The sequence below is a fragment of the Ictidomys tridecemlineatus genome, chromosome 1 (assembly GCF_052094955.1).
Source record: "Ictidomys tridecemlineatus isolate mIctTri1 chromosome 1, mIctTri1.hap1, whole genome shotgun sequence".
In the NCBI taxonomy this organism is placed as follows: domain Eukaryota; kingdom Metazoa; phylum Chordata; class Mammalia; order Rodentia; family Sciuridae; genus Ictidomys; species Ictidomys tridecemlineatus.
This window is the reverse complement of record NC_135477.1, coordinates 220,636,847-220,656,213: the sequence shown is the minus strand read 5'-3', so window position 1 is coordinate 220,656,213 and position 19,367 is coordinate 220,636,847.

The window sequence follows — 19,367 nt, the reverse complement described above, 5'->3', positions numbered from 1 at the left end:
TCAGGAACTACAGGACTGAGACCTGATGATGGTCATGCCTTACTGGGCACACCAAATTCTTCAGGCAAGGGCTGTGGGGATTGCAATATTCCTAAGTCACTAACTCTCCCTAGAGCCGACTCACAAACCCTCTGGGACAGATTTAGACAGACCATTTGACATGCTGAGTAACTACTTCTGAAGGTTATTGATTTCTCTTTGGAGTTTCCGGTTGCTAATTAACTATCCCTGAAGAGTAGATTTATAATTAGTAGTTTTTGAATGTTAACTAATTGCTGCTAGATTCTAGATTGAAGTTACTTTGAATACATACTACGTCATATTGTTCATGGCCAAAGACAGAATCATTATTCTCCCGGTTAACATTTGAGAGTCATGCTTGTTATGGCCAAATGCCTTGCCCATCAACAGTCTGACAGGTCTGACTTATCATCTCTTATATTTGGTTTCTCCTCTTATCTCCAGAGCCACTGGTTTAGTTTCATTCTTTACCAGGAACTTCTCCTGAGTTACTGTAACGGACTCCTAACTGCTCATCTTATCCTGCTCTTCTAAGAGTTTCCCCAAAACAAGTCTGAGCCTGTCAACTCCCTGTGAAAAATCTTCTGAGGGATCCCCAACCACCTTGGTTGATCATAAGCCACTTACCCAAGTGGCACTCTATGTGCCAGCATTTAAAATGCTCTTCACAACTTCCCAGTTATTCTGATGGGGCTTCTTCTTCAGGTCACTGGAAGATTACATTCTTTGCTGCTTTATTATTATTTTTTAAAACTTATTTTTTAGTTATAGATGGACACAATACCTTTATTTAATTTTTATGCAGTGCTAAGGTTTGAACCCAGTGCCTCACGCATGCTAGGTGAGTGTGTTACCTCTGAGCCACAACCCCAGCTCCTCTCTGCTGTTTTCAATACCCAGCACACATTGCTCCTGTGTGGAGGCCTCCTTTGTCTTGCCTGCTCTCTGTTTGGGCCTTTGTGCTCCTGCAGCCCTTTGTATACTCACTGATGGTAGCTATCACGTAGTATAAGTTGGGGTGATCAGATACAATTCAGGATGCCCAGTGACATTTGAATTTCAGATGAAAATGAATGGTTTTTCTTATATGTAGGTCTCATGCAATATCTGGAACTTACTCCTACTAAACAATCACATATCTCAATTTCATATAGAGCCGAGCACCCTGATTTTTATTTGCTAAACCTGGCAAGGCTTGCCATGCTATAATTCAGTTGATTACACATTCCTTACACTTCACTATGAAAGCCTTGAAGACACTGATATCCAAGTGAGTAACGAGACTCCAGGTCTAGCCTCAAGTTCCTATTAAGTAAATGTTTCTTGAATAGAAGAAAAAAGAAAAAAAAGATATCTAAAGTAAATGAATGCTACTGCTTGTCTTTTCCCACCCACTTGGGAAAATTAAAATATAAAAAACAAAGGGCTACTTGACAGGTGCAGGGATAGCTCTCCCTATGCCTAACGATATTTTGGAAGTCGAAAACTTCCAAAAGGAGGGTTGAAGAAGAAGAGGATATTTTCTAGTGTAGAACCCCAAAGTTATGTCTAACACACAGAAGTGGTGATAGTAGTGACAGTGAAATAATGTCCATGCTTGTGTTCTCCTATCACTACACCTCAGGTGCACCCTCATGAGGACGTCAGATGGCCTTGAGAGGAAGGTGCCCTTGGCAAAGTGGCTGTACAATTTCACTTCCCAGTTTGGGGCCTTGTTAGCTCTGGTTCCAAATGCTATTCCACTTCCTTCCCGAAGACCCACAGGGAAGTTGATCAGACAAGAGGATTGTTCAAAAACCTACCTTCGAACCAGAAAATAATGCACAAAGTTGCCAGGTTCCTGTGTGGGATTTGGACTCGGTCCTGTTTCCTCTCGGGAAGCTTTCTTTGACCATAAGGAATTCTTAGACTTTCCCTTTTGTCTCAGTCTTGTGGCCATAAAACTGCCTTCACCCAAAGTTTGTTTTAAGGGCTTATGACTCTGGGACATAAAGAAATGTTTGAAGAGGGAAAACAGAATAAAAGCATGCAAGGTTCCGTATGGGGTGGAGTGCTTGGTACAGATACCCTCCCCCCTTTCCTTTAGCTGAGCACATGGTGGGAGACCATTCAAAAAGCCAACAATTTGGGTAACAGCCCTTAAATTGACATTGCTTGGGTATGAATGGACCCAATTGGCTTTAAATGTTTTGTTCCCCATCTAATTCCTATTTTAGGCAGATTGGTTACTATAGAGACTAGAGCTGCCTACATTCTGGATGGTCAAGAGAGGACATGTTCACTCACGGTTAGAGCAGAGGTCTAAGGTCCAAGGTCCCCGTCTGAGCCCAACCCAGATTCACTGTGAACCCGTCCATAATTCATCTCTAGGCTGCAATTCTTCCGTTACCAGATAGGAGTAAAAATAACTGTGCTGGAATCCTTTGGGGAGTGATATTTGTTTTATTATTGGTGGTGAGTGAGAAGGAAGAGCTGGAGATGAGGGAGAGAGAATTTTAAAAATATATATTGAACTAGGAAGGCTTGTCGATGACTTGTTCAGCAATCAGCCAGCAGATAGGAAGTGACTGCTTGTCACTGCATCACCTCTGGGGCTGGAACCTGGGCAATAGTGGCTTGGAGTATTGTTTTTAAAATATGTGTGTGTGTGTGTGTGTGTGTGTGTGCGCGCGTGTGTGCATGTGTACCGCGTCTTAAACTTCTAAACGTAAAATATAAAGGCTGTGGTTTATAAATGAGTATGAGTGATTAATTTAAAAATTATTTATCTCTACCTTTTAGAAAGAATGATTTTATTCTCTGCAGCACCCTTCTGCATATATTTTTCATTTTTAAGAAACTTTTTATGATGGAGATTTTCAGACAAAAAGTAAGGATGCTCGTAGTATAAAGAAGTCCCACATAACCACTATGCAGCTTCAACCATTATCAACACTGTCATTCTTGCTCCATATTCTTCACCTTTATTTAAATTTTCCTTTTCCTTTGTGGCTTATGTAATAGCAAATCCCAAAAGACATATTGTTTTACTTGTACATATTTCATAAGTCTCTAACTGACAAAAAGTTTTTTCTATAACCACAATGTACTATTATCACATCAACAATTCCTTATTATCATTTAATACCTAATCTATGCTAAATTTTCAGATGGTCTTAAAAACATCCTTTTTATAGTTGGTTCTTTCCAACCAGGATTCCAATATGGCCCACACATTACATTTGTTTAATATATCTATTTAATATATTTTAATCTATAACAATTCCCATTTTTTCTCCCTCCCATTTTGTTTGGAAACATTTCAAACACTTTAAGAAAAGTTGCAAGACAAATGCAATGAATACCCACTTAAATTCTTGTTTAACACATTTGCTTAACTCTGTGTAAATGTGGGGGAGGTGCTTATCATCATTATCATCATTATCATTTTTCAGAATCATCTGAGAGTTTGCAAGTTGGTTGCAGTCATCATGACATTATATCTTTAAATATTTCTATATTTCCCCTAAGAACAAGGTCGTTCAACTACAAAGTCACATTATAAATATTACACAAGGAAATTCAACACTACTTAACAAGAGTATTACCTACTATTCATTCTATATTTGCATACTGTCAATTGCCTTAATAACGCCCTTTTTAACTTTTGAAAAAAAATTCAGGCACAAATACAGAGTCAAATATTGCATTTAGTTCTCATATCTACTTAGTTTTTAATCTAGAGTGTTTCCCTAAAGATAATTCTTTTTTTCTTTTATGACACTTGAGATTTTTTTGAAGCATTGAGGCCAGTTCTTGGGCAGAATGAGCATCAGTTGTATTTACCTGGTTGTTTTATTTTTAATTCTTAAAATAACTAATGAAGCAAATATAAGGCTACACATTTTGTTATGATTTAGAGCAAAGTTGCCACATGTTAAGGCTGGTTTTTTTTTCTTTTTCCTCCAATTTTGCAATCCCTACTGGGTTTTGTTTGTTTGTTTGCTTTAGAGGGGTTTGTCCCTAGCCTGGCATTTCTGTCTTTATATTTTTATATCCCCATGTAGAATAAGCCTGAAGTTTATTTATGGTCTTGAAGATGCTTCTGAAGCACTCATTTTATTTATGGGTATGGTTATTGTTGAGATTCTCCATTATTGCTATTTAGAAAACAGCAGATCTTGTTGCAACCCTCAGTTGTGGTGAAGGAAGGAACTGGGCTTCTGGTGTTACTGTCTCTCTTTGACACATAGCCTTGCCTCTCCCACCTGGAACCCTGGAGCTTCCCATATTGTGGGAACAGAAGGCACATGGGTCCCGTGTGGCCTTGCAGCCAGCAGCACTGTTGTTTCTGCACGCGCTCTCTGGCGCCTAACGTACACCCACCTGGCCAAGGAAACTGGCTTGAGTTGGTCCCTGGTAGCTACATATGGTTGTGTGGATGAACCATGGAGAAGCTTATTTTGCATTTTCCAGTCAGATGTCATACAGCTACTTAGGAAGACATTGAATTAGTATGCCTTGAAAGGCCATGTGTGGAGGTTGGCAGCAGGGCACACCCTGGCAAGGCCTCCCTCTCCATGAGGGTCTTTGTGCCCATGCCAGGAGTCTCTTTCAATGCTATGGGCATAGATGTTATGGGACCTTCTCTCCTCACATCAAGGAGACTATTTGGGCCTGGTAAAAGGAGTGCAGATGGTGCCTCAATCCCCTTTCCTGATGAGAATATGTTTGGTTCTGCCCCACAGAGCTGCACCTCACCTAACAGGCCATTCAGTGGGAGAATATGGAAAGAAAGATGATGGGGATAGGGAAAAAAAATGCTCTCTGCTGCTAACAAAAACAGTGTGAATGGGGTGGAGACACCAGAGACTCCCACCTTCTCATCTACTCTGTCTCAAGTATCATCACATTCTAGACTCTGACAAATAATTTTGCAGGCAGAGTGAGTTTGGCTCCCTAAAGGAAAGCTGGGAATTTGTCATGGGACCTAAGTAGAACTATGTTTATGCTTTTCAGGGTTTTATAAGAGAGGTGGAGGAGAATCATAGGTGCAGGATTGTAGTGCTCTGCTTCCCCATGTGACTTGGTATGAAGTAAGCCCTGTTATAATCATGATCACAGCTCTCATACAATGGTTACCCTATTTAATGATCCCAACACAGTCTACCATAGAGATTATAGTTCCCGTTTAAAAGGTGAGAGTTCTAAAGCTCAGAGGGGTTAAGGTTCTGGTCAACAACCATTTGGATGGCCAGTGTTGGGATATGATTCAAACCTGGCTCTCTTCAACTTAAGAGTACATGCTTTTACCCTTACTCCCCATTGCTTCTTGAGGAGCTCTGTCCTGCTTACTTGATGAGCATCGCAGCATGGATTTTCTTTCATTTCTGTCCCTGATCCTTCCATCACCTCAAACCTTATTATATCCTAGGATACTTCATAGCCAAAGGGTTTCCTCACAGTGCTGAGCACTCACTTGGCCTAGGGGTGTTGGTACTGGTAAAATGCAAGGAAATATACATTTCCATATAAAACCGGATAATGTGTGTATGTGTATGTGTATTTGAATCCAGAATAGTGCCTGACACATGGTAAAGGTTCAGTAAATGGTAAGAACCTATGAATATAGGACATGTTCTAGGTATGTAATATAGGTGCATAACTAGTAGATATGAGTCTAGATAACAAGATGGAGGAGGAGAAAGGTGGAAGACAGCAATAATGAGTTTTAGCATTAGTGCTCATGTTTTAGCACAAAATAAGGTTATTTTTAGAGCTGGATTTGCTGAAGATCTTCAATTGCGGGTAACGTGAAGGTAGTAGCCACATGGCGTCAGGAAATGGAATTGAAAAGAGGGTCACAGAAAACAGACAGAGGATGCTTCCAAGCATGTGGGGGCATCCAGAAAGGCCAGGGCTGCCTCGGTTCCCAGCTTGGCCCCATGACTCATAGGCCGGCAAAGCTCCAGTTCTTGGCTTGTACTTGGGGGAGGGAGCCAGAAGCGGGGCCAGAGGTTGGCCTGTCAGACACTAAACTGCTTAATGCTAAGGGACAGAGATTCCTAGAGCTTGGAGCCTGGGAAGTTCGCTTAGATTTATTTTATGATCAATTAGGGAAGGGGTCACCAGCCTCTCTTCGTTCATCTGGGGCCTGTGTCATTCATCTATGCTCTGATCTTTTCAGTCAGAGGATAAAAAACGGCCGAGTCTTGGCTTTCCTTAGCACCTGGGGGCAGTTGTTTCCCACCCGTGAGCATCATTTGCATGTTCCTGCTGGAAACACTGAGGTAATTTAAAATCTGTAGCAAATGTAGCGGAGTAGAGTCTCTCTACTTTCTATAGTCTTTTCCAAATGCAGCCTCACGGCTGCCAAAACATGAACTTGCTGTGGAAAAAGGCTCTGGACTCAGAGACTATTAGAAAAGAGATTTTACATTTACAAGTGTGTGATCTTGGTCGAATTTCTCAACCTCTTTGAGCCTTAAGAGCCTCATCCATAGAATGTAAAAGTATTATCACCTGCCAGAGTTGTGAGGATGAGATGACCTCACAAAGGTCAAATAGGCCCATTCTAGCCCGTTCTCTGGACCCACTCCTACTCATCCGCTACTACTCATCATTCCTCTTTTCTCTTCTGCAACAGCTCATACTAACACATTAGAAAAGACATGATCTGCTTTTTAGTTCTTGTGAAAATCTAGCATCTCTAGAATCTAAATAATTATCCAGAGTCTTGATAATGGTGTTTATAAGACCAGTGCCAGGGAAAAGAACATTCCCATCCTATCCAGATACTTATAGCAGCTCAGAAAAGGGCCAGCCCAGGCCAGGTAGATACAGGCAAGAAAGGCCAACAGAAGCCAACAGAAGCCAAACGAAGCCACACAATCTCCCCACCAGGCAGAACCAAGGGGCCTGAAGTTAAAAGAACAGGACAGGTTTCCCAGACACCTGTTTCTCTTGGGGACTCATGGTACTGACACTTGTCTCAAGGATCTGAATACTTGATTGCTCAAGGCAACTGAAAAGAAATTTAATCAATGGAGGCAGAGCAAGTCAGTAGAAAAATTGGCCCATATGGATGCTCTCCACCAGAGTTCTATAATTCCCTGGATTGGATTCTCATCAAACAAGATTCCCAACAAGAACTTTAAGCCTTTTATATTTGGAGGGAATAGGGAACCAGTATAGAAAAATTAATAGAAAACAAAGGAAGGGAAATACAATGCTATAATTGTTAATGTAGCCCTTGAGTTAATTTTTGTTTCTGTTCCAACCTTCTGTATCTCCCTCATGAACCTATGCTTTTTTGCAAGAAGAGGATGATAGTGGCTGGGTAGAGCAAAGATAGCGGTAGAGAGGAGAAGTTAAGATTGTTCTGTATTGGAGATGGATGCTTGATGATGAAGATTTGGAGCCTCATGTTTTCAGAAGTGACTGCCATAAGACTGCACAACTGTTTTTTCCACCTGTTCCTTGTGTGTGTCCAGTTAAGTGAGCTTAAAGGAATTCCAAAGGAGGGGGTGTAAAGACTTTTTCAGCAAAGTAGAGCCTTGAATAAGTACATAGCACTCACAAGGAGCTGAGCGAGACACTCATCTGAATGTACAGTGTTGGTTGAAGGCACAGAAGTTTGCAATCAGTGAGCCCACTGAAATCTCAAAGCTTCTAGCTACAAACTATGTGTCTTGGGCAAAATTCTTAGTCTCTTTGAATTCTGATCTATAAAATGTGGGAAATAATCTCTATTTCATAGGGTTGTTTGGAGGTTGAAATTACACAGTGTTTATATGAGACAGTTTGTTTTATTCAAAGAAGTAAACCCATTACTTCTGAATATCTTTCTCCATGTTTCTGACTCCCTCTTGACACTTCCACTCACTCTTAACAAATACCTACTGAATATTCTGCTCTCTACAGCCTCCAGAACTCAAAATAAGATCAATTCACATGAAGAAATCAGGGTTTGGTGGCTGTTACAGCTAGACCTTGCCCAATGTGGTATGAATGAAGTTGGGCTTTGCACACTACTGCCTGTCTTACAAGTATGAACTGGTTTCTTCCTGGGGCAGGTACAAATCATGGTCTACTCAGTGTTGCTTACCCCATATGCTACTTCCTACTTTTGTAATAGTGAATTTGTCTTATTTTTGGGAAGGGTAACTCCCTCCCCTAATGTTAGGAGAATGAATCATGATTACTTTAAGCCTGGCACAACCACATCCTCTTTGCCAGTGACTGGTTTAAGGGAAGGCAACTGATCTAATTCTAACTAATCATAAGCAAGGAGAAGCCTGCCTTAAACTTTTGTTAAAGACTTTCCTTTTCTGGCAAAAGGTGCAGATGTGACTTATATGTTCCTTCTCCTTCCTTTTTCAAAATAGAAGTGATGCCAGAAGTTTCAGTAGCCATAGCAATGAACACCAAGATAAAAAGCCAATAACCAAAGATGGAATAGAGTGGTCAGAAAGAACTTGAGTTCTTGATGATATCATAGAGTACTAACTGCTAGACTTCTTATTAGGTAAGATGAGTAAAAGTCTCTATTGAGTAAACCATCTATTTATTTATTTATTTAATTTTTGGTACTGGGGATTGAACCCAGGGGCACTTAACCATTGAGCCACATCCCCAGCCCTTTTTAATATTTTATTTAGAGACAGGGCCGTACTGAATTGCTGAGACTGGCTTTGAACTCACAGCCTCCTGAGTCACTGGGGTAAATCATTCTTAATTGGAGTTTTCTGTTACTTGCAACCCAAAGCATTCCTTATTTGATATTCCTTCCTTTGGGATAATATTCTTTTTTTTTTTTTGAAGTGTTATACTGCAACCTTTCTTATAGCTAAAGTGTTACCATTGTATCAAGCTGGCTACCAAAAACTCTCTGTTGAGATATTTCCAGAGATCATTGTATTACCTAGATTTAAGGAAGGATTTCATGAAAGAGTATTTGCTTTTAAACAAAGGATTTCTGGGAGATATTTCCTAGAGATGAAGACATAAAACCATGATGGTGAGATGATGGACTAGCCTTGGAATTAATACTTTGCAGAGGACCAGGAGTCTTGATTTATTCCCCTTCAATTCCAGCATGTAAGCAACCACCTGGTCTATCTGTGTTTCCCTGAGCCTTCCTACTGAAAGTGTGGCCCAGCATCAGTCTTGGTAGATTCTGTTTTCAAAAACGCATAATCTTATACAATAGTCCAGACCTACTGAATCAGAACCTACATTTTAGCAAAAATTTCTGACTCATACAAGCATTACTGAATGAGAAACACTGCCCCAGAGTGTACAGAATTGCTAGAGTTAGAAAAAACTTGGTTTTCTATTACCAAATAGAAACATGGTCCAATATTCATCTCAGACATTTTTCTCTGATAGAATATGTGACTTCTACTTGTGGACTCTTAACTGCTTTCATGATCACAAATCTACAAAGATATCCTTGATGATGAAATCCATAAGTCCTTTCCTCTTCTGCTGTCAGAAAACTTTCTGAAAAGTTTCATTTGGGTGTCACTGTATTAGTGCTGCTACAACAAAGTACATACCACATGCTATGTGCATATGCCAGGTAACTTAAAACAACAGAAATTTATTTTCTCTTAATTCTGAAGGCTTGAAGTCCAAGATCAAGGTGTTGGAAGGTTTGGTTTCCCCTGAGGCCTAACTTCATAGCTTGTCATGGCTGTCTTCTCTCTGTGTCTCCACATGGTCTCTCCCCTGCCTCTCATATGTGTGCCCTAATATCCTCTTCTTATAAGGACACAAGTCATACTGGAGTAGGGCCTACCACAATACCCCTTTAAAGGCCCCATGTCCATATACAGCCACATTCTGAAATACTGGAGGTTGCAACTTCAACAAAAATTTCAATGGGACTACAATTCAATCCACATCAGTTATCAATAACTGAAATGAATCTGTGGCTCACTCAGTCCTTCAAAGAAGGATGTAGCAGACTCCTGGTTCTAATGACACTAACAGCTCACAGGATACTAAAATAGAATAGGTCCTAAGGAAGGTCATTTTGCATTATACTGTCACCTGACTAATTAAGAAACTGAAACCTGAAGATGTGATATGACAGGCCTAATTGTGCAACTTGCATTGTATGCGAAACATACTGGGAATCTGAGAATAAGTCAAATAATGAGGTTTATAGTCAAACCTCATTACTTTGCTTACATATTTCTGCACATAAAAACAAATAAAAACACTGATAACCTCCTTGTTGCCAGGAAATGTGTTCACAAAAGAAACCCTACTTTTGGTCCTGCATAGACAATGGAAACTCTGTTGCACTCTGATGACTTCTAGAGTCTTGGTGCTCCCATCTGACATGTTCCCAGGCTGCATCTTCAGCAATGATGGGCTGTTGGGTAAGATGCCTTCTGCCTGCTCCGGGACCAGCTGTAGCTTCCTGATCCTTGCCAAGCAGCCACAACTCTCTCTGATACCTATAAAGATGGTGACAAAATCAAGATTGCTGAGGCCAACAGTCATAGTTACTCTGCCACATCTCCACAAACTGCTTATCAGCAGAAGTTGCATAGGTCCAGGGAGATAACTTCTGTCTTACCTCTGTGGTCCAAACCTTCCCCACGTGCATCAAGAGCCGCCCTAGATACAAGAGAGGCTGGGGGATATAGTTGTTAGCTTTTTATGCTCTGCAGAATGAATAGGGTGCCAACCTACTGTAACTAATAGGAAAAATCAGATGAAGACCATTGGAAACACTGAAAAAAAAAATCAAGTTTACTACCTTGTTTTGTAAATACAGATTTATGGGAGCATTTATGCTCATTTATTTATATATTGTCTATGGTTGCTTTTATATTCTAATAACAGAGATGAGTAATTGTGACAAAGACCATGTATCCTTCAAAACTGAAAATACTTTTTAATCTGGCCCTTTGCAGAAAATGTTTGCTGACTCCTGAGCTAAAGCTTGCAGTGTCCAACATCCCTTGTAGCTATGTGAGCTGTGGTCCATGGACACCTGAGTGAAAGTGATACATAGCCCTTTTATGCCCAACCCTTAAAATTCTCACACCCTTCTTCCTGCTTCCTTTAGACTTATCAAACCTCTTCTGTACATGGTAGATTGTAAATATTTTGGACCATATTTTGTGGACCTAGAGTCTCCATTGCAATTACTTAACTCTGCTTTTGCAATGTAAATACAGACATAGATAAGAGAGAGAAAAAGAAAAATGAGCATGGCTCTGTTCCAACAAGACTTCACTTACAGGACAGAGGTAATGTGAACTCTAGTCTGCTGACCTCCATCCTAAGAGATGGTCAAAGAACATAAGGAAAAAACTAGGGTTCCTGAATGACTGCATGGGTTAAAACTGCCCATGAACCTGGACTGCTTGCCTACAGACTGATTCATGAGGAAAATAAACAAATAAATGTCTGACTTAAATTTAAGTCACTGGGTATTTGGATCTCTGTTACTGCAGTACATTTACATGGTACTTCTTGGGCTTGTGAACGATGCCTGAACTAGGGAGACATTTTCTAATATTTGCTCAACATCTTGATTCTAATATTTACCACTGAACGTTCCCTGAATACTACTGTGGGCCCAGCTTTGTGAAAAGCATGACAGGTGATTAAAAAAAAAAAAAAAACGAAGAAGACATATCCTCATCTCCAAAGAACAATCCATGTGTTAGGACTCTCTGGGGGATTTTGACCAGGTGTCAGGTCAATCACTATCAACTTATGACTTGAAGTTTTGAAGTCTATGAATGATATATCGTGTCAGGGATTTTTAAGACCACCTTCAGGCTCAAGGATGAGTTAGAAGGACTCACAAGACTCAGAGACTGTTATAAGTATGTTTTCTACCGATGCATTAACTCTCTATAGTTATGTTTATTAGAGTGAATAGATACAGATTAATATCAGCTAAGGGGAAGGCACATTAGGCAAAGTGTAGGAGAAACCAGGGTCACACGGGGACATGTTTCATCTCTCAACAAAGTTGTATGACCACATATGCCAAGTGTTGCCAACCAGGCAAGTTCCCCAGCTTTGGTATTCATGATTTTTATTGGGGGGGGGCTATTATATAAAAATTAAACACCCAAGTAACTAACCTCAACTACTCAGTTTCCTGCTCCCCAGAACAAAAACATTGCTTACCACAAATCACATTCTTCTCATAAACTTATCTGGTTATATTGTTGCAGCATTGCCAAAGGCCTCAGGCATAGCAAAGCTCTCTTATCATTCAGAATATCCCAGGGCCTAACAGGTTATTTTCCAGGCCAAGGGCCAGTCCTGAAGTCAAGTCATTAACTTACTTTTTTTGGGGGGGGGCAGAGTTAACCCTTTCCTCTACTTATATTTTTAATATAAAGAATAGACTAGGGTTATCCCCCTCTGGCATTTTGATATACTTCCTCAATTGGGATAGAAGGAAATTAAGTTACAGCTTTTATCCTGGACTTTAACACAAGAATGTAGACGGCATATGACTGTCATCCTTTATGAAATTCATTGGAAAAAGTCCATAACTGCACATAAACCAGAAGGAATAACATAGTTGCATATAAAACACAAAGGAAGGAAGGGAAAAATACATATGAACTTAAAGGAGGAATGCTCTCCAATTGCTGGAGAGGTTAGGAAAAGATTTAAGGAAAGAGCCAGCTTGGAGATGGGCTTCAGACCTTGGTAAGATTGTGACAGAAGGAGTTAGATAGCATAAGAGGGATATTTGGGGCTGTGCAGGGTGACAGTGATGCAAAGACTTTGAGGCATGAAAGTTAGTGTGTGTACAGGGGACAGTGAGCAGTTGCATCTGGCTCCATTGGGAAAGGAGTTTGGGAAAACAGGTAAAAGTCATATTGTGGAAGCTGTTTCATACTGAGATTAGGATTTTTTTTTCTTTTAATCAACATTAATGATGGGGAAATCTTGACCTTGGAAAGTTTTATGCAATGGAATGATACATTTGGATCTGTGGTTGAGGGAATTCTGCAAGAATTTGATGTTTGAAATAGGACTACACGTAACTAAGCTGTTATAAGACAAAATAATGAAAGCCTGAGCTATGACTGTGCGTGCAGATAGGAGAAGAGACTAGAAACAATTCAGACACAGAATCAATAGGACTGAACTCTAAGAATCTGGCAAGTAGTGGCATGTCAGAGAAAAGAGCAAAGAGTGTGGGAGCCACACACATCCCAAGGTTTAGAGTACAACATTGGGATGATTGTTCTTTCACCACAGAAGATAAGGGAACAGGGAAAACAGGCACTGGAGCTTATTCCAAGAAGGTTTGAAGTAGAGAACCCAAAGATAGTCCCTTAGATTTGGGAATGGTGAGTATGACATAAATGTCCAAATACTGTGCACTAGGGTATTAAGAAACTGAGCCTGTAGCTTAGGAGAGCATTACAGACCTAAGAGTCTGTGGCATTGAGATTCTATGAAAATGAACAACATTGTCAAGAAAGAAAACCTAAAGGAAGAGGAGAGGCTAACTTGAGGAAGAACTTTAGGGTTTCTAGTATCTAAGTGACAGGCAAGGACGAAGCCCCAGAGAAAGTTCAAGAGAGAGACCAAGGAGAATCAGCTGGAAGCCGGGGAGGAAAGGGAAGGCCCAGCATGGCACGGCCTGGGAGATGAGGCAGGTGCAGTGGGGAGAGACGGTAGAGCTTGTTTGGCAGCAAAGAGAGGCAACACTGAATGACTTTGAAAGGGGCATTGGCCAAATTTCAGAAATTAGAGAATAAGTGTGTTCTAGAAAATTAGAGGAGAAGCTGTCTATTCCATTCCTGGGAGAAGCAGGAACTCTTGTGGCCAGGCATGGGTGGGTGGGTGGGAAGGGCATGGTTTTAACATAGGAATAGGCCACCAAAAGCAAAATACTGAGCTTCAAAGTAAGCTTTGAAAAGAAGTCCCCAAAGCTCCAGATAATGTCTTTCTTTCACACAAAACTGGGATAGTTACTTTGATAAGACCCCCATAAATGCTGGCGACATTGTGAATGCCCCTGAGAGACCACAGGAAAATAATCCCACAATCAATTACTATCTGGGCATTCTTCACTCATCTTGGAATTTGGCGGGCCCTTGGGTGCTGCGTTCCAGCCCAGGATCTCCACTGTTCAGATTAAAGAGCAGTTATAACTCTCTGTTTACTTTAGAAAAGATTAATGGCTCCCCCCTCCTCGTTTCTCAGGGACAGACTTTAGTCTGTCTAGAGTGAGTCATTAAATGCATCAGCTCAACTGCTCTGGCTGCAAGATTGTAGATATAAAATCATCTGATTTTGACACAAAGCAGCTGCCGCCTTTCTCTCATTTTGAGTCCACAATTACATGTGGATAGAGACAGATTAGGGAAGTGAGTGTTAAGGGTTCCATGACAGTCAGACACACAAGCCCTCCACCCCAATCTGTAGTCTTTCCAAGAGGTTCCAACTTGTCACCTTCTCCAAGATGTCTCCCAATTAATCCATGTCAAGTCAAAGAACTCAATTCAACCAACTCTCACAAGCTACTACCATGAATAATGTAGAACAAACAAGCGAACAAGATGGATTACTTATCCTCAAGAAGTTTATAATATACCAGCGAGGAGTTAAAACCCACCAAGAACTCAGGGTAACTGTGATAAGTGCTACAGCAGAGGAGTCTGAAGGTAGAGAGTATAGAAAGATAGACTCAGTCCTCCGAAAAGACTTCCTGGAGGAGGCAGGGTGGGAGCTGACCTTGAAGGACCTTGAACATGTTTGCGTGTGTAGATGAGAACGCACACACATGACTTTACAGGGGTCCGCTAGAGGGAAAGTGAATCATTCTAGGAAAGGAAACTTTGATAAGTAAACACACAGAGGCAGAGAATTAATTGCATTGCATGGGAATGTGTGGGACTATCAGAACCCTGATGTTGATGTTTTAGATTTACCTGGGCAACTTGTAAAAAATTCAGCAGCCCAGGTCTTGCCCCTGGATTTACAAACTAGGCTGTTGAGACTTGAAGATGTTAATGATTAGCCAGGGTCATATTTCTCATGAATTAGCAGTTGAACCAGTTGGGGGACTTATTTTCAGAAAACAGAGAAGCACAACTTTGTTTTTTTTTTTTGTTTGTTTTTTCTCCTGGAAGGGAGCTGGGGTACAAGATTTGTAAAGGGAGTTACAAGAGAAGACTAAGTAAAGAAGGTTGAACCCAAATTATGGATAGACTGGATGAAAGACTAAGGAAATTAGATTTTTTTTCCTGTTATCATAAACAGTCATTGAAACTTTCAAAAAAAGAAATGACATTGTCAAAGTAATCAGAGATGTGATTTAAAAGTCAAAATATATGGTTCAGCCTGTTGACTGGAAATAGAAGTACAACCGGCTTACAGGTTCCATATCTCTTCAGTCAGCGGGGCCCTCCCACCCTCATCTGAATCATGTTTCGTTTTAAGCCCACAGAGGCAGGGATTTTTCTTCCCCTTCCGTAGATGATAACATATCTTTGAGAACCCTCACTTCACCAAGCATCTTCCAAAACTGCTCCTTAAACCTCAGGGATATAGAGTTGGTACAAATGCTCATCTGGCTTCTGATCTGGGGCCTTTTCAGGCTAATCCCTACAGCTCTACCCCAGGGCTCCACCTTTATGGCAGGAGTCACAACCCCATTTCCACCTGAGGATCAAGGCAGGTTATAATGGGTGACCAAGAGCTTTACCATGGCCAGAAGAGCACCTCAGGAGCCTGGTGTGTAGGTAATGGGCCTCTCGGCAGCTTCTGGGGAAGAGGGAGAGCCAGAGAATGTGGAGGATTGTGTTGCTGCAGGAGGGCTCCAGGCCTGGGAGCCTGGGCCCTATTTAGGGCTACCTTGCTTATTGCAAGCTGAGGGGGAAGGGTGAGAAAGACACTTGAAGTCTACTTTTAGCCCAGCAGTTATTTATAGGTGATGTTGGCCTTGGGAAGACAACTACTGTGGCCTGAATAGCTGTCCAATGCCAACACAGGTCACTTGTACCCAGATTGCCCGGGCCTCGTACTGCTTGCCTATGCCACAGGGAAAATGCCCCCGGCTTTTATCTCTGAATTTGTCCTCCTTCTTTTGTCTTCTGGAGTGTAAAATATAGTTTCAACTGAGAGATTAAACACAGACACCTTAAATGGAAGTACTCCTTATAGGATAAAGCTCAAGATTGTAATTAAAACGTTGGCAGTATCATTAGATGTCAGAGAAACTATCAACTTGGAACAAAGATGGGGCTAAAATAATCCAGAATGTGGAAAGCCTTTTTAAAGAATTAACTATGCAGTGTATAAATTCATCTGTATTTTGTGTGAAAGGCAGAAGGTCAGAGGTGGCATGCCTTCCCTTTACACCATGCTCAAATGCGGGGCTTCTCTGTGGTAGTTTGGCAGTTGTTCCCCTTTGCTGGACACTCAGCATCCCTAGGATTTCTGCCCCAATGCCAGCAGCACTCCTCAGACGTTGTGAAACTAAAAACGTTCTAAGAAACACTGCTGTATATATGTTCCCAATTACCTGTGCCTAAGTTATTTGCTTTAATCAGCTAAGAATTTTTAATGTTTGTAACATCTTCATTTTTTCAGATGACAAATGGAGACTCAAAATGGATTTATCACTTTTTTTTCTAACGTGACTCCCAGAGGTGCTCCTGGGTGTCAGACCCCAATAGGTCACTCTAACTCAGCTCCATTTTTAAAAGAACGTGTGGTCTTTCAATGGAGGCAGAGATTTTCGCTTCATTTCAATCACCTGAATCATTTGCTCCTGAAGCTTTGTTTTTGTTAGTTTCTAGCTGTCGTCTAAGGAGAACAGATTTCTGTTAAACAGAGATCTCTATTTTGCTGAGGTATTTGAGGGAAGCTTTGAGATAGGAGATAGAGGAATTGGGCTAATTGATTTGACACAGAAAGAAGACACTGAAGCTCCCAGAGATCATATGGAAGGCATGGGAAGAGGAGAGAGAGTCAAGAGAGTCTGCAGAAGCCTTGACTTCAGTGACATGATACACCCACACATGGTCCACAATGCATTCCAAACTTTCAGTACAATGTATTACTCATCAGATACTTAGCGTGAGAATTGTTGTGTATAAAATATCAAAAGGCTGAGGATTATACCCAGATTGAGAAAAGTCAATGCAGACAGTACATGCGAACCTGGGAGCCAGAGGCAGTATGCACCTCAAAGCCCTGGAGAACTAACTGGCAGGACTCAGGACAGGGCTAGGTGTTCACAGGCCCTGAATGGATTCACTGGGACATCCAAGATGGAGAAAGTACCATCAGCTCTACAATACTTTTCACGATATCCAAGGGATCCAATATATATACCAGACATCAATCAGCTTGAAACCTTCCCAAGGCAATCGGAAGATTTATTTTCTTATTTAAGAAAATTCATGAAATGTTTGAAGTGACTGGTGATTTACTTCTTAACCTGGTTAGAACTGTAAGAAGAGTTACATGAAGAGTTAAAAGTGGTGAGAGTAAGAAGAGTTACACGAAGACTTAAAATTGGTTGCACGATGGAGACCCAGACACAAATGCCTTGAAGCCCTATTCAGTCAGAGGCCCCAATGCGGCCACTTCCACAGCAGGGAGAGGCTTATGGAAGGTCCTCCTCTGTTATAAACATCAGTGGTTTGGGGACTTTGGATTTCACAAAAAATAATAAAATGGCAGAGAATGACAGAATCCACATGTGGAACAAGGACAAAATCTTGAGCATAATTATTATCCAATTATGATTATTATATACTGGGATTCTCATAAACTTCTAATTTGTTTACCACATAGATTTGGTGAAAACCTAGCTTGGATTCTTTTGGCCACATTAGTCTATTCTTAATTCAGGATGGTCTGCTCAGGTTTGCTGCTTTCTTGTATTCAAGACATTACCACTACTTGTAAAATCTTCCTTCTCTGTGTATGTACTAACTTTTCTGTGAGGAACAGGAGATGGGGTCTCCTGGGTGCCTGCATAGCAGGGCAGCAGGGAATCTCCCTGAGTCCCGTGTCCAAGTGCCGCCCCCTAGGGGTTCTCTGTTGCACTGCCCTGCAGCTACAGGCAGGATGCTCTTCTGCTCCAGGCCCCTGGGCTCCTACAATGGCAATCAATGTTTCAAACAGACTGAGGGGGGATAAAAGAAACACCATTAATGATACTGAATTTTGTTTCCTTCTTCTGCCCTGATGTTTCCACAGGAGGTTTCTCAATGGCTCATTTGAGTTCCAATTATCTTGTCCAATCTCTTGACCCAAAGCAGGCTTTGGCCTAGACACAATTAGTCAGTGGTAGATGCTCATTTGAACAATAATAATAATGATGATGATGATGCAGGGGGGCATCATGTTTTTTTGAAGATGAATTTTATAGGCATGAAATCCTAAAAAAAATTCTTCAGAAGTCAGGGGTCCTCAGTGGGCCTTTCCCTGTCACTGGGCAGAGCTTGCATGTCACAGTCAGCATGGAAGTGGGGAAAATGCTAACCAGCTTTTACTCTTCCTTCAGTGACTCTGGATTTATATTACAATCAATTTAGAATCTAATATTTTACAAAAAAGATGACAAAGAGCAGAACTACTGCTTAAGAAGGCAATTCTAAGGATCCCAGAATTTAAAAGGGTTCAGAGAATATCTTAGAAGTCACAGTAGCAGCATGCTCAGGGACAAATGTAAAGCCCATCAAATAGTTCCTTTAAGTGCATAAGAAATATTTGCAGAAAACAAGTACAGTCCTAAAATTATAAGAAAAACCTTAAGCTAAAATCTTCAGCTAAATCATCTATATTTGTTAATGACTATTTTCAAAATGTTGAAACATGAATTTGAAGCATGGCAAGCCACCGAAGCCAATTCGTTTGTCAAATATAAATAAATTCTGCTAAGTATTGATGGGTTCCAGTCATCAGAAGTGAGGCAGAATGGGGGAACCGATCATTTTCTTTCCTCACAATCTTGCTGTTGTAGTGGAAGAAAGTTTTAGACAATATTCTGATGACACCCAAACATTTATTCACAAGAAATCTCAAAAACAGTCTTAAACTTGGTCTGTAGGGGAGGAAGCCCTCATCTTCACTCTCTGCTTGGCAGTCCGCTTCAGAGACTTCACAGGATTGAACACAAGCATACTCTAGTGGCAGATGGGCTGGGTCAGGCATGGGGTGTTCTGTGAAGTGGGGGAATGTGCAGTCAACTTGATGGTCTAGGCTGTAGCTTGCCCCACTGGAATGAGGAAACTGGTCTTCCCAGAAGCTTCTCCTTCATTCAGGATGGGGCCCTGGCTCCTATGACCCTGCTAACTAACCCCCTGTATTTAACACTATTCATTGCACCAGTTGGAAACTAC